General features: G+C 45.2%; 1 protein-coding gene across 5 annotated transcripts in view; it reads right to left on the reverse strand.

The window, feature by feature from the left end:
- Positions 1–21,700, reverse strand: part of AP3M1 (adaptor related protein complex 3 subunit mu 1) — a 93,522-nt gene extending 71,822 nt beyond the window's left edge. For 2 of the 5 annotated variants that reach the window (XM_069240840.1, XM_069240839.1), the window contains exon 1: positions 21,595–21,697. The gene's annotated coding sequence lies outside the window, so the exon portion shown is untranslated. Of the gene's footprint in view, positions 1–513; positions 566–2,194; positions 2,320–21,594 lie in introns of those variants that run through there. The other 3 variants (XM_069240841.1, XM_069240842.1, XM_069240843.1) reach the window with 3 other exon arrangements.
- Positions 21,701–22,733: the final 1,033 nt, after the last annotated feature.

The following is a 22,733-nucleotide window of genomic DNA, read 5'->3' on the forward strand; positions in this document are numbered from 1 at the left end:
AAAACACGCATTGACAAAACCAAAAGACTCACAAAAACAAGTTGGGTCGGTTGGCTTTGCCAGTGCTTGTTTATTTTCATGCTTCCCATAAACTTATAGCTATACTGATTTCCTATTAGGAATATTTTTGGGAAATACTAGAATGCATCAACACATTTTACTAAATGAGGCTTCAAAGAAATAGCACCTAAAATTTCACAGTAGCATAATGTTTTTTTCTTACTTGCACTTTTTTTCTGAACATTTTATTTTGAAAGCAAAGAATCAACAATCAAGCTTACAAGCTTCTGAAAACATTTACATCCAATCAGAGCATTCTGGGATCATTATACTTAGCCTCATATTGTTAAACTTTTCAATTGTGTGTACACTTTTTTTTATGGCACCACTGTCAGTTGTGCAGTGTGATCTTAAAATGTTTAATTACAGAGCTCACCCTAATAATGAAGGCATTTCAATAATGAACCATAAATACAAGTCTGAACAGCAGTAACATATGGACACAGATATTACCTCAACTGCAGACAGTTCCCTTCTCTGTAAACTGGCAGCCAAAGAGTCTGTGCTAAGGACAAAATAAACATGAAACGTGTTGCCCTTGACCCCAAAAAATATGTTCCAGGCGTCGGGTGACAGGAATTCAACATCCCTGTGACTATACTAGTGCTTTAAGAATATATATATATGTCAGGTTAGGAACTGTTAAAGGCCCACAACATAGTACAAGTTGGTAAACTGATGGATAGTTGAAATTTAAAAGTTTCTTATTCAATCAACTTTTCTGTTTGCACGTCGTTAAACATGTGAGGACCCTGAACTAAGAAATTGTCTTTAATCCTCCTTACAGAGACATGCTTAGTATAAAAATAGCAGAGATCACATTCCAGATGGGTGAAACAAACCCTTTTGCTTTCAATTACCTCTATTTTTAGAGCTCTGATTCTAAGAATGCTCAAAAATTGAAAATGTGAGATCAACTTATGTTACTATATTTACATGGCCAGAGAAGCACTGCATTTGAATGTGGTACTAGTAAATTACTGAAGTTGTAGTAAATCCGCCATTTCTGGTGGGCACCCTAGATTTTCATCTTTTGTTGGAACCTATCATTTTTATTGATTTTACAACTATGTGCACTTTACTCCTGCTTACCAGTAGCAAAGTGCCTGTGCTTCCACTTTGAACAAGGTTGAAATGGCAGATTCATAATTTTATGTCAAGACTGGAGGCTCCTATTATGCATTCTAATCCAACTTTAATATTATAGCAGCAGTCAAGAACTAAAAGAGGCCCATCAACAGGCTAGCCAATGGGATCAAAAAACATAAGTATAGTAATCATCAATGGGGTAACACTAGTGACCACAGAGTACACTCTTGACTGCAAGCAGTCCTCTTTTCTTGCTGCTCGCAGTCAAGATATGTACTGAAATGTATTCTCTCTTCAGTAACATTAATATTCTTCTCTTCTATTATGTTTTATTTGCTGGTGTTAATTTTAGAACGTTTTCTGTCTTCTTTGCCGCGCTGCGCACTTATATTTTTATTTTCTTGCTCTCCTCTCTTGCGTTTCACTTTGGCTCGCGCATTCGATAACGGTTTTAACCATCGCGCAGCCTCACCACAGTGCTCCTCACGCTGAACTCCGTTCACTGTAGCTCCACTCTCAGTTCTCAGGGGACGCGGCCTAATTTCTCCCTTCTCGCTTACTGCTCCTATAGCAGCTCTTTCCAGAGCTCCAGCGGCTGAGTGCAGATTCTCGCTGCCGCTTTCCACACCCAGCTTCCTTCAAGGGGCGCGGCCTCAACCTCTGCCATTCCGCTTCGTTCAAACCCCTTCCAAGTACCAATACACACCTCAGAGGAGTTTCTCTTTTTGTTTTTCCCACCCCCCTTCACTCTCCATTCTTTTAACCCCTCGATTACTGATTTTTGTTTCCATTGCTATTTCACAATATGGATTTAGGATGTTCCCCTTTGATGTCTGATATTAATGATGATGGGGAAACCTTCAAACAAGAATTAAATGATTTTATTAAATTCTCTGTGGAACAAGCCGTTCAGGCTTCTATGCATAAAATGTCTAAAAATATTGAGAATTCAATAAGGAATATGAAGTCCAATACTTTGCTGGCCCAATTCTGTGAGGTAAAGCAGAAAACGCAAATGAACTCCTTTTATTAAAAATAAATGTACCTCTAATGATGCACAGTCGATTAGTATGGTTTCCTCACTCCAAACTCAGGATTTACTTCCTCCCAGGCCTCCGTGTAAGGAGGGGAATACTTCTAAGAATGCAAATAGTTCTTCCAATTCGCATTCTAAAGGCAAATTCAAATTTAAACATATAAATGATGCACCAAAAAAGATTATTATTTCAAAAATATTGGATACAGATGATGAAATGGATGATTTAGATAAATCTGATATGACTGGTGACGACAACTCCATCTCTTCACCACGCCCTGCTAAGAAAAGCAAATTAACCAGTTCTGATCTTTCCTATTTCATTACGGATACCAAAGGAGTTCCCATGTTCGATCCTACCTTTATCCACCACCCCAATTCCACTGAATGATTACCTGCCTCCCACATTGGAGAATACATTTCTTCTTGCCTTTATCTTCCTTTAGACAAGCAAACACAAGCAAAATTAAAATCTGAATGTCCTAGACCTTCCTTAACGTCTAACATCAATCCTTCAGACCTTTCTCTTTGGGTCCAAAGGTCCTTTTGCCTCTTGGGCAATGTCAATTCAGCTATTATCCATGAAAGAAGGAAAGGTTTACTTCTAAAACTGGACCCTAAACTCGCAAATCTGGCTGCTCTTGATCCCGGCCAACTTTTTGGTGATTCCTTTCTCAAGGACCTCAGTCGCTATGTCACAACTTTTTCATCTATTGACAAGGCCCAACAATCTCTAAAAAAAGGTCTTCAACCAACGTGTTATTGCACGGGCCGGTAGATGCAGGAGCTGCTTTACCAGACGTGCCTACCGTAACCAAGGTTTAAGAGGCTCCTTCAGCACGTCTTCCAATGTCCAGGACTGCAAGCCCCAGTTCTATCTTCAGAGTTCCAGAGGATTCCGCAGCCAACAATACTTCAAAAGAAAATACTTCCCAAAGTAAGCCTGTCTTCTGGCCTTCCCGTGGGAGGGCGTCTTCAATTGTTTCTACCAAAATGGAACTCAATTACAACAGACCCTTGGGTGTTAAATACTCTTCAGGGTTATTTCATAGAACTCTACTTCCCTCCATTTCAAAATGTATGTCCCTCCTCTCCAAGATTTTCTACTGAAATGACCACTCTCATTAAAATAGAAATGTAATAGCTCTTGCAGAAAGATGCCATTCAACCTTCCCTTCCCGATCCCACGGGTTTTATGAGTTCCCTCTTCCTTGTCCAAAAGAAAAACAAGAAGTTAAGACATGTAATCAACCTCAAATCGTTCAATCAGATTGTGGTATAAAGCCACTTCAAAATGGAAACAATAATCCATCTCAGAGATACTTTAATTAAGTACGACTGGCTGGTGAGACTGAACTTACAAGATGCCTACCTTACAATTCCCATTCACCAATCTCACAGGAAATTTCTTAAATTCCAATGGCAGTGAAAAACCTATCAGTTTTCTTCCCTTCCTTTCAGGCTTTCCTCAGCCCCCAGGTGTTTTACAAAAGTAATGAAACTGACAGTTGCCCATCTCAGGTTTCTAGGTATCAGACTTATAATCTATCTGGACAATATCCTTCTCATGAACCAAAATGTCCAAACTCTTTGCTTCAGTTCACATGCTCACTTCTTTCGGATCTGGGTTTTCTAAAACTCGGACAAGTCACTTATGATTGAGTTCCTAGGTTTCTTAATAGATTCCACCACAGCTACTCTTCAACTCCCTATTTTAAAGGTAACTTAAATCAAAAAAGAACTCCTTCACTCCCTTCACAAAGATCAAATCTCCCTCAGATCCCTTGCTAGAATCGTACGACTTCTTTCTTCATCCATTCAAGCCATAATTCTGGAGCTGCTCCATTATTGAGATCTACAACGTTTGAAAATTCGCCATCTCTTCAAAGGTCTGGCCTTTTCCGACTTTATAAAATCAGGCACAGTCTTGTCTAGAAATTCAATGGTGGATACACCATTTAGACGCCTGGAATGGCAGGACTATCTTCCCCTTAGCACCTGAACTTGTATTAGAATCAGATGCAAGTCTAACAGGCTGAGGCGCCCGCTGTGGACCAATATCGACTGGCGGTACATGGTCTTTAGAGGAGTCCAAATTGCACATAAATTGTTTAGAGATCCTTGCAGGCTCCTTTGCAATTAAAGGCCTTGCAAAACAAATAGTACAATGTTCTAGTCTTCTTCGCATGGAAAACGTCTCTGCATTTCGGTACATCAATCACATCGGAGGAACCAAATAAAAACCTTTAGGTCAACTAGCAAAAAGACTTTGGGGATTCTGTCTTTCTCACAAGTTTTCCATACAAGCGGAGTACCTTCCAGGTTCCCAAGATTCCATAGCAGATTGGCACTCACGTCATCTGAAAGATTCCAGCGATTGGAAACTCCATCCTTCCATATTCCAAATTATTTTGGACAAATAGGGTCCTGTCACACAGATATCATCCTGCCTCAATTCTCAATTACCACGCTTATTCTGTTGGCGTCCAGATCCCTTGGCCATAGCAACAGATGCTTTCCTACAAGATTGGTCTCTGGCAATTGTAGGAGGCTGGACTGGCTTGTAGTGAGTACCAAGGGGTACTTACACCTTGCACCAGGCCCAGGTATCCCTTATTAGTGTATAGGGTGTCTAGCAGCTTAGGCTGATAGATAATGGTAGCTTAGCAGAGCAGCTTAGGCTGAACTAGGAGACGAGTGAAGCTCCTACAGTACCACTAGTGTCATATGCACAATATCATAAGAAAACACAATACACAGATATACTAAAAATAAAGGTACTTTATTTTTATGACAATATGCCAAAGTATCTCAGCGAGCACCCTCAGTATGAGGATAGCAAATATACACAAGATATATGTACACAATACCAAAAATATGCAGTATAGTCTTAGAAAACAGTGCAAACAATGTATAGTTACAATAGGATGCAATGGGGACACATAGGGATAGGGGAAACACAAACTGTAGGAAGTTGGCTCTGTATGCACTATTTCAAAGTAAGGAATAGTATGCACAGAGTCCAAGGGTTCCCCTTAGAGGTAAGATAGTGGCAAAAAGAGATAATACTAATGCTCTATTTTGTGGTAGTGTGGTCGAGCAGTAGGCTTATCCAAGGAGTAGTGTTAAGCATTTGTTGTACATACACACAGGCAATAAATGAGGAACACACACTCAGAAACAATTCCAGGCCAATAGGTTTTGTTATAGAAAAATATCTTTTCTTAGTTTATTTTAAGAACCACAGGTTCAAATTTTACATGTAATATCTCATTTGAAAGGTATTGCAGGTAAGTACTCTAGGAACTTTGAATCATTACTTTAGCATGTATACTTTTTACGTAAAACACAATAAGCTGTTTTAAAAGTGGACACACTGCAATTTTCACAGTTCCTGGGGGAGGTAAGTTTTTGTTAGTTTTGTCAGGTAAGTAAATCACTTACAAGTCTCAGGTTTGGGTCCAAGGTAGCCCACCATTGGGGGTTCAGAGCAACCCCAAAGTTATCACACCAGCAGCTCAGGGCCGGTCAGGTGCAAAGGTCAAAGAGGTGCCCAAAACACATAGGCTTCAATGGAGAGAAGGGGGTGCCCCGGTTCCAGTCTGCCAGCAGGTAAGTACCCGCGTCTTCGGAGGGCAGACCAGGGGGGTTTTGTAGGGCACCGGGGGGACACAAGTCAGCACAACAAGTACACCCTCAGCAGCGCGGGGGCGGCCGGGTGCAGTGTGCAAACACGCGTCGGGTTTTCAATGGAAGTCAATGAGAGATCAAGGGATCTCTTCAGCGTCGCAGGCAGGCAAGGGGGGGGGGCTCCTCTGGGTAGCCACCACCTGGGCAAGGGAGAGGGCCTCCTGGGGGTCACTCCTGCACAGGAGTTCCGTTCCTTTAGGTGCTGGGGGCTGCGGGTGCAGGGTCTTTTCCAGCCGTCGGGAAATGGAGTTCAGGCAGTCGCGGTCAGGGGGAGCCTGGGGATTCCCTCTGCAGGCGTCGCTGTGGGGGCTCAGGGGGGACAACTTTGGTTACTCACAGTCGTAGAGTCGCCGGAGGGTCCTCCCTGAGTTGTTTATTCTCCACAAGTCGAGTCGGGGTCGCCAGGTGCAGTGTTGCAAGTCTCACGTTTCTTGCGGGGAGTTGCAGGGGTCTTTAAATCTGCTCCTTGTAACAAAGTTGCAGTTCTTTTGGAGCAGTGCCGCTGTCCTCAGGAGTTTCTTGTCTTTTTCGAAGCAGGGCAGTCCTCAGAGGATTCAGAGGTCGCTGGTCCCTTGGAAAGCGTCGCTGGAGCAGGTTTCTTTGGAAGGCAGGAGACAGGCCAGTAAGTCTGGGGCCAAGGCAGTTGGTGTCTACTGTTCTTCCTCTGCAGGGGTTTTTCAGCTCAGCAGTCCTTCTTCTTGTTAGTTGCAGGAATCTAAATTCTTAGGTTCAGGGGAGCCCTTAAATACTCAATTTAAGGGCTTGTTTAGGTCTGGGGGGTTAGTAGCCAATGGTTACTAGCCCTGAGGGTGGGTACACCCTCTTTGTGCCTCCTCCCAAGGGGAGGGGGTCACATTCCTATCCCTATTGGGGGAATCCTCCTTCTACAAGATGGAGGATTTCTAAAAGTCAGAGTCACCTCAGCTCAGGACACCTTAGGGGCTGTCCTGACTGGCCAGTGACTCCTCCTTGTCATTCTCATTTTTTCTCCTGGACTTGCCGCCAAAAGTGGGGGCTGTGTCCAGGGGGGCGGGCATCTCCACTAGCTGGAGTGCCCTGGGGCTTTGTAACACGAAGCTTGAGCCTTTGAAGCTCACTGCTAGGTGTTACAGTTCCTGCAGGGGGGAGGTGTGAAGCACCTCCACCCAGAGCAGGCTTTGTTTCTGTCCTCAGAGAGCACAAAGGCTCTCACCGCATGAGGTCAGACACTCGTCTCTCAGCAGCAGGCTGGCACAGACCAGTCAGTCCTGCACTGAACAATTGGGTAAAATACAGGGGGTATCTCTAAGATGCCCTCTGTGTGCATTTTTTTATAAATCCAACACTGGCATCAGTGTGGGTTTATTATTCTGAGAAGTTTGATACTAAACTTCCCAGTATTCAGTGTAGCCATTATGGAGCTGTGGAGTTCGTTTTTGACAGACTCCCAGCCCATATACTCTTATGGCTACCCTGCACTTACAATGTCTAAGGTTTTGCTTAGACACTGTAGGGGCATAGTGCTCATGCACATATGCCCTCACCTGTGGTATAGTGCACCCTGCCTTAGGGCTGTAAGGCCTACTAGAGGGGTGACTTACCTATGCCACAGGCAGTGGAAGGTTGGCATGGCACCCTGAGGGGCGTGCCATGTCGACTTAGTCATTTTCTCCCCATCAGCACACACAAGCTGGCAAGCAGTGTGTCTGTGCTGAGTGAGGGGTCCCTAGGGCGGCATAAGACATGCTGCAGCCCTTAGAGACCTTCCCTGGCATCAGGGCCCTTGGTACCAGGGGTACCAGTTACAAGGGACTTACCTAGGTGCCAGGGTTGTGCCAATTGTGGAAACAATGGTACATTTTAGGTGAAAGAACACTGGTGCTGGGGCCTGGTTAGCAGGGTCCCAGCACACTTCTCAGTCAAGTCAGCATCAGTATCAGGCAAAAAGTGGGGGGTAACTGCAACAGGGAGCCATTTCTTTACACAAGCCCCCCCCCAGCCCACAGGCCAGGAGACTCAGCCAAAGCTGGGAGAGTCTTCCTAGTCTGTCAGGCGAGGAAGAGTAGAGGAAATAGGCTGGTTTGTTGCAGGGCCTACTCTGTCTTACATCCTCCTGTCCAGGTCATTCCCTCTGGGGAACTGACCCACTTCCACAGTGATAGGACCTAATCTGAACTGCCTCTTGTCTGTGCTTTTAATGTCTTCACCCATTCTCTCTATTTTGGGGTTAGAGGTATCCACCTCTGCTAATCTTATCTTAGCCAGGGTCACCCCTAGCTTACCCAAAGAGGCTACCCAGAGCTGGAGTAACCCCACCATGACCAACAGGGTCAGGGGGCCTAACTTGCTATTTGGCATGGGGTCTAACCACCATGCCAAGGATAGTGCAGCCATAAAGGCTAACACCCAGCAGAGGCCACTGACAGCTGTCAGTGCCCAGAACCACACCTTTAGCTCTTCACCTACAAGGGAAGGGGCTAAGTTACAGGCTTCTTTGGTTTCAGGGTGCCTGTCTGCTGTATTAGAGTGGGGGGTTACCACATCTTGTAGTAAACACCCTTCTTCCACTCTTTCTTCTGTTAGCTGAGGAGCCACCCACTCAGGCTTAACAGTTGCCTGACTAGCCAGGACTTCTTGTGGGTCAGGTGGGACTTTACCAGTGCCAATTGTGGAGTTCTCCCCTACTGGAGCAGAATCTCCTTGGCTTGCTGGAACCTTGGCTAAAGGTTGTCCACCCTTCCTACACTGTTTTCTTTTCTTTTTGTTCTGGGGTCTGCTTGCAGTTACTGCAGAGGCAGCACCTCCAGAATCCTTGGGAGAGGACTGGCACCGGACCAGTTCCTCTCTTGGGCTCTGACTAACCTCTGGGTAGCCATTTCCAAGGAGACAATCAAGGGGGAGGTCTGTACTGACTACCACCCTTCTCCAGCTAAAAGTCCCACCCACTTCTATGGGCACAAAAGCAGGCCTATCAGTGACCCTGTCTGGGCTAACTCTTACTCTGGCAGTCTCACCTGGGATGTACTGGTTTGAGAACACCAGCCTGTCATGCACAATAGTGTGACTGGCACAAGTGTCTCTCAGGGCAGTGGCTGGGATTCCATTCACCAGTAGGTGGTGGAAGTGTCTACTTCCCTCTGGAATCTCCAACTCACCTGTTGGGCCCTTTTTCCAGTTGAAGGCTATGAAGACCTCCTCATCTGAGGAGTCATCCCCAATGGCTACACTGGTTACCCCTGGGATTTTGCTAGGGGGTTTGTTTTTGGGATACGAAGTGTCTTTGGTGTGGTGCCCTGTCTGTCTACAGTTATGGCACCATGCCTTAGTGGCATCCCAGTTCTTACCCTGGTACCCACCTTTGTTTTGGGTTGTGTCTTGGGGCCGACCCACCTGTTCTGGTTTTTGGGGGCCTACAGAGGACTCTTTTTCTTTGTTTCTAGTGTCAACCACTTTGTCCTGGGGAGGCTTTGTAACCCCTTTCTTTTGGTCACCCCCAGTGGAAGTTTTGGTTACCCTAGTCTTGACCCAGTGGTCTGCTTTCTTTCCCAATTCTTGGGGAGAAATTGGACCTAGGTCTACCAGATACTGATGCAACTTTTCATTGAAGCAGTTACTTAAAATGTGTTCTTTCATAAACAAATTATAAAGCCCAACATAGTCATGCACTTCATTTCCAGTTACCCAACCATCCAGTGTTTTCACTGAGTAGTCAACAAAATCAACCCAGGTCTGGCTCGAGGATTTTTGAGCCCCCCTGAATCTAATTCTATACTCCTCAGTGGAGAATCCAAAGCCCTCAATCAGGGTACCCTTCATGAGGTCATAAGATTCTGCATCTTTTCCAGAGAGTGTGAGGAGTCTATCCCTACACTTTCCTGTGAACATTTCCCAAAGGAGAGCACCCCAGTGAGATTTGTTCACTTTTCTGGTTACACAAGCCCTCTCAAAAGCTGTGAACCATTTGCTGATGTCATCACCAGCTTCATATTTAGTTACAATCCCTTTAGGGATTTTCAACATGTCAGGAGAATCTCTGACCCTATTTAAGTTGCTGCCACCATTGATGGGTCCTAGGCCCATCTCTTGTCTTTCCCTTTCTATGGCTAGGATCTGTCTTTCCAAAGCCAATCTTTTGGCCATCCTGGCTAACTGGATGTCCTCTTCATTGGGGTTATCCTCAGTGATTTCAGAGAGGTTGGTCCCTCCTGTGAGGGAACCAGCATTTCTGACTATTATTTGTGGAGTCAGGGCTTGAGAGGCCCTGTTCTCCCTAGATAGGACTGGTGGGGGGGAATCACCCTCCAAGTCACTATCATCATCCTCTGTGTTGCCATCCTCAGAGGGATTGGCTCTTTCAAACTCTGCCAACAGCTCCTGGAGCTGTAGTTTGGAAGGTCTGGAGCCCATTGCTATTTTCTTTAGTTTACAGAGTGACCTTAGCTCTCTCATCTGTAGATGGAGGTAAGGTGTGGTGTCGAGTTCCACCACATTCACATCTGTATTAGACATTATGCTTCTAAAAGTTGGAATACTTTTTAAGAAACTAAAACTAGTTCTAGAATCTAATTCAAACTTTTACCAAACTTTTAAACTCTAAAAGGCCCTAGCAGGACTTTAAAGAATTTAGAAAAATTTCAAATTGCAAAAATGAATTTCTAATGACAATTTTTGGAATTTGTCGTGTGATCAGGTATTGGCTGAGTAGTCCAGCAAATGCAAAGTCTTGTACCCCACCGCTGATCCACCAATGTAGGAAGTTGGCTCTGTATGCACTATTTCAAAGTAAGGAATAGTATGCACAGAGTCCAAGGGTTCCCCTTAGAGGTAAGATAGTGGCAAAAAGAGATAATACTAATGCTCTATTTTGTGGTAGTGTGGTCGAGCAGTAGGCTTATCCAAGGAGTAGTGTTAAGCATTTGTTGTACATACACACAGGCAATAAATGAGGAACACACACTCAGAAACAATTCCAGGCCAATAGGTTTTTTTATAGAAAAATATATTTTCTTAGTTTATTTTAAGAACCACAGGTTCAAATTTTACATGTAATATCTCATTTGAAAGGTATTGCAGGTAAGTACTCTAGGAACTTTGAATCATTACTTTAGCATGTATACTTTTTACATAAAACACAATAAGCGGTTTTAAAAGTGGACACACTGCAATTTTCACAGTTCCTAGGGGAGGTAAGTTTTTGTTAGTTTTGTCAGGTAAGTAAATCACTTACAAGTCTCAGGTTTGGGTCCAAGGTAGCCCACCGTTGGGGGTTCAGAGCAACCCCAAAGTTATCACACCAGCAGCTCAGGGCCGGTCAGGTGCAAAGGTCAAAGAGGTGCCCAAAACACATAGGCTTCAATGGGGAGAAGGGGGTGCCCCGGTTCCAGTCTGCCAGCAGGTAAGTACCCGCGTCTTCGGAGGGCAGACCAGGGGGGTTTTGTAGGGCACCGGGGGGGAAACAAGTCAGCACAACAAGTACACCCTCAGCAGCGCGGGGGCGGCCGGGTGCAGTGTGCAAACACGCGTCGGGTTTTCAATGGAAGTCAATGAGAGATCAAGGGATCTCTTCAGCGTCGCAGGCAGGCAAGGGGGGGGGCTCCTCTGGGTAGCCACCACCTGGGCAAGGGAGAGGGCCTCCTGGGGGTCACTCCTGCACAGGAGTTCCGTTCCTTTAGGTGCTGGGGGCTGCGGGTGCAGGGTCTTTTCCAGCCGTCGGGAAATGGAGTTCAGGCAGTCGCGGTCAGGGGGAGCCTGGGGATTCCCTCTGCAGGCGTCGCTGTGGGGGCTCAGGGGGGACAACTTTGGTTACTCACAGTCGTAGAGTCGCCGGAGGGTCCTCCCTGAGTTGTTTATTCTCCACCAGTCGAGTCGGGGTCGCCGGGTGCAGTGTTGCAAGTCTCACGCTTCTTGCGGGGAGTTGCAGGGGTCTTTAAATCTGCTCCTTGTAACAAAGTTGCAGTTCTTTTGGAGCAGTGCCGCTGTCCTCGGGAGTTTCATGTCTTTTTCGAAGCAGGGCAGTCCTCAGAGGATTCAGAGGTCGCTGGTCCCTTGGAAAGCGTCGCTGGAGCAGGTTTTTTGGAAGGCAGGAGACAGGCCGGTAAGTCTGGGGCCAAGGCAGTTGGTGTCTTCTGTTCTTCCTCTGCAGGGATTTTTCAGCTCAGCAGTCCTTCTTCTTGTTAGTTGCAGGAATCTAAATTCTTAGGTTCAGGGGAGCCCTTAAATACTAAATTTAAGGGCGTGTTTAGGTCTGAGGGGTTAGTAGCCAATGGCTACTAGCCCTGAGGGTGGGTACACCCTCTTTGTGCCTCCTCCCAAGGGGAGGGGGTCACATTCCTATCCCTATTGGGGGAATCCTCCTTCTACAAGATGGAGGATTTCTAAAAGTCAGAGTCACCTCAGCTCAGGACACCTTAGGGGCTGTCCTGACTGGCCAGTGACTCCTCCTTGTTATTCTCATTATTTCTCCTGGACTTGCCGCCAAAAGTGGGGGCTGTGTCCAGGGGGCGGGCATCTCCACTAGCTGGAGTGCCCTGGGGCTTTGTAACACGAAGCTTGAGCCTTTGAAGCTCACTGCTAGGTGTTACAGTTCCTGCAGGGGGGAGGTGTGAAGCACCTCCACCCAGAGCAGGCTTTGTTTCTGTCCTCAGAGAGCACAAAGGCTCTCACCGCATGAGGTCAGACACTCATCTCTCAGCAGCAGGCTGGCACAGACCAGTCAGTCCTGCACTGAACAATTGGGTAAAATACAGGGGGTATCTCTAAGATGCCCTCTGTGTGCATTTTTTTATAAATCCAACACTGGCATCAGTGTGGGTTTATTATTCTGAGAAGTTTGATACTAAACTTCCCAGTATTCAGTGTAGCCATTATGGAGCTGTGGAGTTCGTTTTTGACAGACTCCCAGCCCATATACTCTTATGGCTACCCTGCACTTACAATGTCTAAGGTTTTGCTTAGACACTGTAGGGGCATAGTGCTCAAGCACATATGCCCTCACCTGTGGTATAGTGCACCCTGCCTTAGGGCTGTAAGGCCTACTAGAGGGGTGACTTACCTATGCCACAGGCAGTGGGAGGTTGGCATGGCACCCTGAGGGGAGTGCCATGTCGACTTAGTCATTTTCTCCCCATCAGCACACACAAGCTGGCAAGCAGTGTGTCTGTGCTGGGTGAGGGGTCCCTAGGGCGGCATAAGACATGCTGCAGCCCTTAGAGACCTTCCCTGGCATCAGGGCCCTTGGTACCAGGGGTACCAGTTACAAGGGACTTACCTAGGTGCCAGAGTTGTGCCAATTGTGGAAACAATGGTACATTTTAGGTGAAAGAACACTGGTGCTGGGGCCTGGTTAGCAGGGTCTCAGCACACTTCTCAGTCAAGTCAGCATCAGTATCAGGCAAAAAGTGGGGGGTAACATCAACAGGGAGCCATTTCTTTACACAAACCATATACTCCAAAAGTGGAATGCGAACCACGAATGGACCCCAAACCTATGTGACCTTGTAGAGGGTCGCTGGGACTGTAAGAAAACAGTGAGGGTTAGAAAAATAGCCCACCCAAGACCCTGAAAAGTGAGTGCAAAGTGCACTAAAGTTCCCCAAAGGACACAGAAGTCGTGATTGGGAAATTCTGCAGGAAAGACACAAACCAGCAATGCAATAACAATGGATTTCCAAACGAGGGTACCTGTGGAACAAGGGGACCAAGTCCAAAAGTCACAAGCAAGTCGGAGATGGGCAGATGCCCAGGAAATGCCAGCTATGGGTGCAAAGAAGCTGCTACTAGGCAGTAGAAGCTCTGGATTCTGCAGGAACGACAAGGGCTAGAAACTTCCCCTTTGGAGGATGGATGTCCCACGTCGTGAAGAGTCGTGCAGAAGTGTTTTCCTGCCGAAAGACCGCCAACAAGCCTTGTTAGCTGCAAATCGTGCGGTTAGGGTTTTTGGATGCTGCTGTAGCCCAGGAGGGACCAGGATGTCGCCAATTGCGTCAGGGGACAGAGGGGGCGCCCAGCAAGACAAGGAGCCCTCTCAGAAGCAGGCAGCACCCGCAGAAGTGCCGGAACAGGCACTACGAAGAGGAGTGAAACGGTGCTCACCCGAAGTTGCACAAAGGAGTCCCACGCCGCCGGAGGACAACTTAGAAAGTCATGCAATGCAGGTTAGAGTGCCGTGGACCCAGGCTTGGCTGTGCATAAAGGATTTCCGCCGGAAGTGCACAGAGGCCGGAGTAGCTGCAAAAGACGCGGTTCCCAGCAATGCAGTCTGGCGTGGGGAGGCAAGGACTTACCTCCACCAAACTTGGACTGAAGAGTCACTGGACTGTGGGAGTCACTTGGGGGACAGAGTTGCTGGATTCAAGGGACCTCGCTCGTCGTGCGGAGAGGAGACCCAGGGGACCGGTAATGCAGTTCTTTGCTGCCTGCGGTAGCAGGGGGAAGATTCCGTCAACCCACGGGAGATTTCTTCGGAGCTTCTAGTGCAGAGAGGAGGCAGACTACCTCCACAGCATGCACCACCAGGAGAACAGTCGAGAAGGCGGCAGGATCAGCGTTACAGAGTTGCAGTAGTCGTCTTTGCTACTTTGTTGCAGTTTTGCAGGCTTCCAGCGCAGAAGGTGAAGAGAGAGATGCAGAGGAACTCTGATGAGCTCTTGCATTCGTTATCTAAGGAAATCCCCAAAGCAGAGACCCTAAATAGCCAGAAAAGAGGGTTTGGCTACTTAGGAGAGAAGATAGGCTAGCAACACCTGAAGGAGCCTATCAGAAGGAGTCTCTGACGTCACCTGCTGGCCCTGGCCACTCAGAGCAGTCCAGTGTGCCAGCAGCACCTCTGTTTCCAAGATGGAGGAGCTCTGGTCACTCCCCTTTCCTTTGTCCAGTTTCACGGCAGAGCAGGGCTGAGGGGTCCCTGAACCGGTGTAGACTGGCTTATGCAGAAATGGGCACCATCTGTGCCCATGAAAGCATTTCCAGAGGCTGGGGGAGGCTACTCCTCCCCTGCCTTAACCCCTTTTTCCAAAGGGAGAGGGTGTAACACCCTCTCTCTGAGGAAGTCCTTTGTTCTGCCATCCTGGGCCAAGCCTGGCTGGACCCCAGGAGGGCAGAAACCTGTCTGAGGGGTTGGCAGCAGCAGCAGCTGTAGTGAAACCCCTGAAAAGGCAGTTTGGCAGTACCAGGGTCTGTGTTACAGACCCGTGGGATCATGGGATTGTGCCAACTATGCCAGGATGGCATAGAGGGGGCAATTCCATGATCATAGACATGTTACATGGCCATATTCGGAGTTACCATTGTGAAGCTACACATAGGTAGTGACCTATGTGTAGTGCACGCGTGTAATGGTGTCCCTGCACTCACAAAGTCCGGGGAATTTGCCCTGAACAATGTGGGGGCACCTTGGCTAGTGCCAGGGTGCCCACACACTAAGTAACTTTGCACCTAACCTTTACCAGGTAAAGGTTAGACATATAGGTGACTTATAAGTCACTTAAGTGCAGTGGTAAATGGCTGTGAAATAACGTGGACGTTATTTCACTCAGGCTGCAGTGGCAGGCCTGTGTAAGAATTGTCAGAGCTCCCTATGGGTGGCAAAAGAAATGCTGCAGCCCATAGGGATCTCCTGGAACCCCAATACCCTGGGTACCTCAGTACCATATACTAGGGAATTATAAGGGTGTTCCAGTATGCCAATGTAAATTGGTGAAATTGGTCACTAGCCTGTTAGAGACAATTTGGAAAGAAATGAGAGAGCATAACCACTGAGGTTCTGGATAGCAGAGCCTCAGTGAGACAGTTAGGCATCACACAGGGAACACATACATATAGGTCACAACCTTATGAGCACTGGGGTCCTGGCTAGCAGGGTCCCAGTGACACATAACAAACATACTGAAAACATAGGGTTTTCACTATGAGCACTGGGTCCTGGCTGGCAGGATCCCAGTGAGACAGTGAAAACACCCTGACATACACTCAGTAACAGGCCAAAAGTGGGGGTAACAAGGCTAGAAAGAGGCTACTTTCTCACAGCAATCAACTATGTCTTTCCACCTTTCATCTTGATCAACAGAGAATTAGTCCAAGTCAGATGCCAGAAAGCATCCTTGGTCATAGTGGCCCCCTTTTGGTAGTCTCAAGTTTGGTTCCCCCTCTTCTCGAATTATCAACAGACTTTCCAGTTCTTTTTCCTTATTTCCCTTCTCTCCTTCTAGACCCATCAGGATCTCCCCAGAACCTGATACTCAACAACTGCTTAACACTCTCAGCCTGAAGGGTCTCAGGTCGCCCCAACAAAGCACTCTCATTTCGGCAGAAGCTTCAGAATTCATTAATAACGCCTGGGCTCCTGGAACAAGAAAGGCCTAATAATCAGCCTGGTCTCTATGGACAAGCTGGTGTGTGGTAAAAAGTATCAATCCCTTTTCAACAAATATAACTTTAATCACTAATTTCTTGGCCGCAGAAGCCAGTTCAGATTAAGTCCTATAGAACCATCAACCTCTATATATCAGGAATTTCCATGCACCATTAGCATATCAATGGCAACCCCGTCGGAGAACATCCTTTAGTCTGTCACCTATTGAAGGGAGTGAAACTTTCCAAACCTCCTTCTTCAAAGTACACATATCTGTGGGATGTGTCTGTGGTATTAAATTTGTTTATTTTGTGGCCTGATTAATCAGACCTTTCTTTAAAAAAGCTTTCAGCAAAATTTACTATGCTATTATGTATTATATCTATTAAACGTGTGTCTGATGCCAAATCCTTAGAGGTTTCTTCTCATCAATACACTCCTATATGAGTTTTATTTCACATTAACAAATGCACAAAAAACAATTTACATACAGTTTTTTATCCTTTCTTTCCCAATAAACCCAAAGTCTGCGTGGGACTGTGTTTAAAAGAATACGGGAAACATACGCTCAACCTCAGAATGTCCTCTCGCCACCAACTACTGATTTCTTTCCATAAACCTCACAAACCAGTTTCCTCTGCTACTCTAGTTCGTTGGGTTAAATGAGTCATGTCTTTGGCAGGGATTGACATTTCCACTTTTGGGGGCCATTCTTTCAGGGGTGTCATGGCCTATAAATCCTTTTCGGCAGGCTCTAGCCTTGAGGACATTCTGAGGTTGGCTGACTGGTCTAACACAATGTTTTCAGAACATTCTATTGTAAACCTGTACAAACTGCAACTTCATTAGTGATTGATATGCTTTAAACTAGCATAATAGGAGCCTCCGGGCTTGACATAAAATGCAGATTTTCCTAGTAAAGGATGAAGGAAAGTCTTCATTTTATTAAAGACTCGGAAGCGGAAGCAAGTATTATCCCAACACATTTACCATTAACATGTTCTTCTTTTCCCTCCCTATCAGCGAATCCAGCATTACCACCTTCTTCTTCGTGAATACTCCAGATGTCCTTTGTTATCTTCCTCCTCCTCACTTCTTCAGGATTCCAGGATCTCATACCTTCAAGATTCACAAGTTTTACCAAGGGCTTTCTGGATTGTCTACTGTTGCCAAGAACTTTTGTCATTCATTTTGGCAATCGCTATCATTTGCTAAATATTCCATTTGTTTTATGACTCTCTTTGACCTTCTCGCACAAGAAAAGAGGGCTGCTCGCAGTCAAGGGGGCACTCTATGGTCATTAGTGTTACCCCATTGGTGCTTACTGTACTTATGTTTTTTGATCCCATTGGCTAGCCTGTTGCTAGGCCCCTTGGGATTTGTAGTTCTTGACTACTGCTATAATATAAAAGCAATATTAGAATGCATAATACTCGCCTCAGTGTCTTTAATAAAATTAAGACTTTCCTTCACAATTTCCTAGGAAAATCTACATTGTCATATTTATCTTGCCTAAAATACCATAGTATACGGTATGAAGTGTACCCAGGGCCTGGAAGTTAAATGCCACTAGTGAACTGCAGCACCTATTGTGCCATCCACTACAGTGACAATGTAAACATTGCTTCAGGCCTTCAACTGTATCCTGACTGTGCAGTGTAAAAAACATAATTTGACCTGCCAAAAAGAAATATTTTTTCATGGTCAAAACCTCCCTTTTAAATACTAACACACTACCACTATGTAGGCCTTGTTGCCCACAAGGCAAGGTTCACGGTATTTAAAAGTAGAGCATAAGGAAATGTAATGTTAACGTATCCTGACAAGGACTATCATCAACAGGCTGTGGCAGGACTAGCTGTCCTACATACAAAACCAGAAAATAGATTACATTTTAATAATATATGTTGGGATTAGGCACAATTAGAAGGATAATTAAAAATATTAAGGAATAATAACTTTTAGAAAGTTACTTTTTCCCTCTCCAGAGTTCCTGGGGCCTTGCTCTCGAGCTTCTTTTAGCCAGTATTTAGCCTTGAATAAGTGTGAAATGCCACTCAGGAGCAAACAGGTTGACCTGAGTGGGCAGAGATGACTAGCAATATGCAGGCATGGGTATCTTTTTTGACACTCTAGTATCAAATCCTGCTTGAAAGGACTAATGAGTTGACACATAACACTTGGGGCACGCTTGCAAGAGGGTAGAACAAGATGCCAAGACAACTCTTGTGAATGCACTGTGTGATTGCTGAAGGAATCAGCTTTTGTCCAACCAGACTGCGGTCTCTGGGTTTACTGTAGGTACAGGTGCCGCTTTAAACTGGATTTTAGTGTTAGATGTGGGAGAATACTAATATTACTATAGTATACTCCCCATAAACATAACCACCACCCTCAGAACCAAGTTTAGTGAGGCAGACGACTTTCACCATGTTGAAAATGCCCAAAAGTGGGCTGGGTTGCCCCAGTATTTCCCCCCTCCCCTTCGGTTAGGGCATGCCCAAGAGTCATTCCCACCATCTAGCCCATGGTAGGCACAAATATGTATTCTGCCATTAGGGGACCCATTAAATTGTGTATTTCACCCTTGTAGGTAGTTTTTAATTATTTATCTACTTGCTCACTCTTATTTTTCCCTTCGCACACCCTTACACCACTCCAGACTAGATGGGCGGCATTGCTAACCTACTACATACTATCCCACTAAGCTCCTCTATATTTTGAAGGGTAGTAGCTACTCCTTAGGAGAGGTGCCAGGAGGGGCCCAATGATGAAGCATGCCACCCAGTGGGTGGGTGAAGGCCTTTGTCCTTAACCATGTAGGATTACCTAATGTAGGATTACCAACTAGGACCGATATCTAGTTTATATGTGCTGGCACTGTTCTCTATGTGATTGTATAAATGTGGTACCTCCAGGCACCCACTTGAGAACACTTCCTGCAGAAAATGAGATAAGGCCTGGACTTGCTTTCTGTGACCTGAGAAGACTGGACCGTCTCTCTCTTGTACCGAGAACAAAGACATGGACTTCAACAGCCATAAGGCTGACCTCCTGCTCAAGCTACAGGGAGACAACAAGCTATATGAGGCCTTTTCCTGGAAGTACACAGCTAACCAGTGGCAAAGGGACTTGGACTGAATCCTGCTGATAGCCTCTGCCAGACACCCTGCGAGTCCCTAAGTGTATCCCCTGGTGGTCTTGAAAGTGTTCTCCTATAGTGGATTGGGACTCAGATGACTGAGTCAGAAGGTAAAATCTTTGACCAGGACAAACATGGATGATTTATTGCCATCACTCCATCGTGGTTCAATTTCAGTTAGGTCCCCATCTACTTCAACCATTGACCATCATTGGCGCTTTGTGGCCTTATTTTTTTACTTACAACTTTAAAATCCATATCTCTGGTTCCCCTAATTGGATTTGTGTCGTTTTATTTTTTCAGTGATTCAAACAATATTTCTAATTCAGTTAGTGATTTTTGTAGTTTTTTTTTTTTTTTTTACTTTATTATTGTTTTTGCTTTACATTAATACTTTACTCACTGCTGGGAAGGCTCCAAAATCAAAAATAATCCAATTGCTTACACAATCCCTGAAATGCAGGAGAAATACTTACATCAAAGAATGATATTCTATCATCAATTGGCTCTTGACTGAACAGCCAAACCTCTATTTGTTCCTCGGGAAACTCAAAGGTTTCTTTGCCAAGATCTGATTTGCAGTGTAGGTGCTGGCGTTACCAGACAGAATGATAACATTTACTATACAATAAAACTAAAAGGGGGGAAAAGCTCCTTGGCCCTGGTTCTCCAGGCCATCTTGGATGAACCATAAACATTTGTAAAAAGCATGTTTCAAAAGTAATCCTCTTTGTGAAAGACTTCTGCTTTGGAGTGGACAGACTCAGTGACTTTTCCCACATTTATCAGCAAGACTGTAGATCTGTGGTCCAACAGTTATCTAAAAAGAAGTGAAGTGGCTTAGATTCTGCAAATCACAGTTGACTCGAAAGTCATAATGTTCCAACTGCTAAGAGTGAATGAATAGGACAGTAAAAAAAAGGTGCTATAGCTGGGGGAAAACAGCACTTCCTCAAATGTGTACAAATTCCAGAAGGGCACAGAGGTCAGAATGCACATATGAACAACACACAAATAAGAAGAATGTAAAATGAAAGGGCGAGGAGTGATGGGAAGGGTAAAGGGTGCAAACGTCCTGTAGCAGACTGAACCCTTGGGAGTGTAAAAAACAAAGTGAACAACTTTTGATTAAACATCTGTATTGCTCGCTAAAGATTTGTGCAACGTGATACAGTAAGGAAACTAGGTCTACTGCCTAGTTTATAAGAACAGTCCCGGAAAAGCTGTGCATGGTACCCACACAAGAAAGTAAATACTGACACTTGTAGGAGTGGAAGAGAGATTAGGTAGTTCCTTAAGGACTGGACAACAGTGTGGTTCTCCCTTGTGCCTTCACTGTTGAGAACTTAAAGATCTGTCTCAGCGCGGGAATAGCACGGCTGTTATATGCCAAGAATGAAATATCGTGCATTGGTAGAGTTATATTTCACTGGGAATTACTCTATACTAGAATTGAAGGGGTGATGCTGGGTAAAGGGTATTTGTTGCTGCCACTAGAAAAACAGAAGTGGCAAAGGGGGAAGGAGTGCATAACCATGTGCAGAATCACTATAAAAGAAGGATGTGGCAGACGTTTGATGAAAAGTGACAAAGCTGTCTGCCATCAGTTCTGAAATACAACACTACCTTGTTGGTTGGAGGAGCGCTCCCAGAGCTGTGCATTTCTCACAAATGAGCACAATTTGGGGCCTGCACTGGGAGACCTGTGTTGATCCAAGTAGGGTTTCATCACAAAAAAATGCAAAACATAACTATTTTACTGGAAAGCTCAAACATGCTGCCAAAGGTGGATTCCGAAAATTTCACTTTCCATTCTCAAGTTACGCAACCTCCAACAAAACAATCCATTAATTCCCCAATATCAATTCATAATCAAGTACTGATACAAAAACCCAGATCTTTACATCTGCCATTAAACTATTCACTGAGAAAAAAAACAAGGGATTTAAAAGCCATCACGTAAAAAAATAAATTTCTGGCACGCTTCTAGCGCTTTGGGGACAACGCTTCTGCACTTTTGATATATTTTGAGTCTTTTCGATTGCTAGGAATTGTCAAGATTTTTCTGTCATTCGATTAAGTCTGCAAACGTGAACCTGAGGGAGGAGCGCAACTACCTGGCCCCGAGGATACGGTAACCAGATTTACCCTCAAATACCTGAGCCGGTGGTGCCTTGAAATCTCATTTCCTTATTCTCTGGAGAACAGGATTGTCCTCGGGCTACAGAGGAATATACAAGAGACAATTACCTGGGTCACGCACACCCAGCACCGCTCAGATCAAGTCAGGTAAAGGATACACACACACAGGTTCCTCGGTTCGACTCCAGGTTGACACATCATCCAAGATGGCGTCGAAAGGACCCAGCTCAGGGGTGCCTAGGCACTGCCTGAGTACACGGCTAAGGGAAATAGAGAGAGGACTATCTAGCACTCTATGAATCACATTTGAAAGGAAACTGCAAGGATTTTGCAAACGGGCTGACATCTCTGGAGAAGAGGGATTGTGACGGCGGGACAACAAATTTACTTATTTAACTTCACTCTCAGGATGTTTAAGGAAGCTAACATTTAGGCACAGTAGCCAGAGGCTAATTTACAACTCTAACTAAAGTTGTTGAAAATTTGCACAGCTGGCAAGTTTTCCAGCTCTATGCATGATTATTTAGGACATGCCCCCTGTTTCTTAGATTGCTGGGTTTTGTAGATTTATTTAAACTGAATTCTAGAAAAAGAAAACGGACTGGAACTAGTCACCCATGGACCTGGGAAACTTAGCAGCTAAAGTGGGACAAATGTAACTGTAGTAATACAAGCTTCCAGGAGTGGAGGTATAACATATTTTTTTAGGCCAAGCAGCAGAAGCGGTGTCTCTCAAAGGAAGCCAAACGACAAATGGTTTAAAACATACCCAACATTCCATTACACAAGCAATGTTCCCATACATGCAAATAGACCTGATTCAGGTTGGAGATTCCAGATTTTTGATGCCAAAAATGGCTTTATTTTGTCTGTCTCCCGCTTGAAATTGCCTCTTCTTCAATAGAACTTAATGGGGGAAATACGTCCTCTGTATTATTCTTTAATAATCTCCCACTTACCTCTTCTAAAATGTTGTCATGTACGCATTCAAAGCAGGGAACTTAAAAAATAGAAAAACACAGGATCCCTTCCCATTAACCAAGTTACAATTCCTCTTCCCTTACCAAGTAACAAAAGAATCAGGAAACCAAAACATAGAAACAAAAAAAAGCAAACAGCCAACCAAAAACAAATAGAAGTATGATCACCAAAATGTGTAATTGTAATTGTATTTATATAGGTCTTACTACCACTACCAGGTATTGAAGTTCTTTACAACAAGTTGCATGCTATGCTGGAACCCAAGG

This window comes from Pleurodeles waltl, chromosome 6 (genome assembly GCF_031143425.1).
Source record: "Pleurodeles waltl isolate 20211129_DDA chromosome 6, aPleWal1.hap1.20221129, whole genome shotgun sequence".
In the NCBI taxonomy this organism is placed as follows: domain Eukaryota; kingdom Metazoa; phylum Chordata; class Amphibia; order Caudata; family Salamandridae; genus Pleurodeles; species Pleurodeles waltl.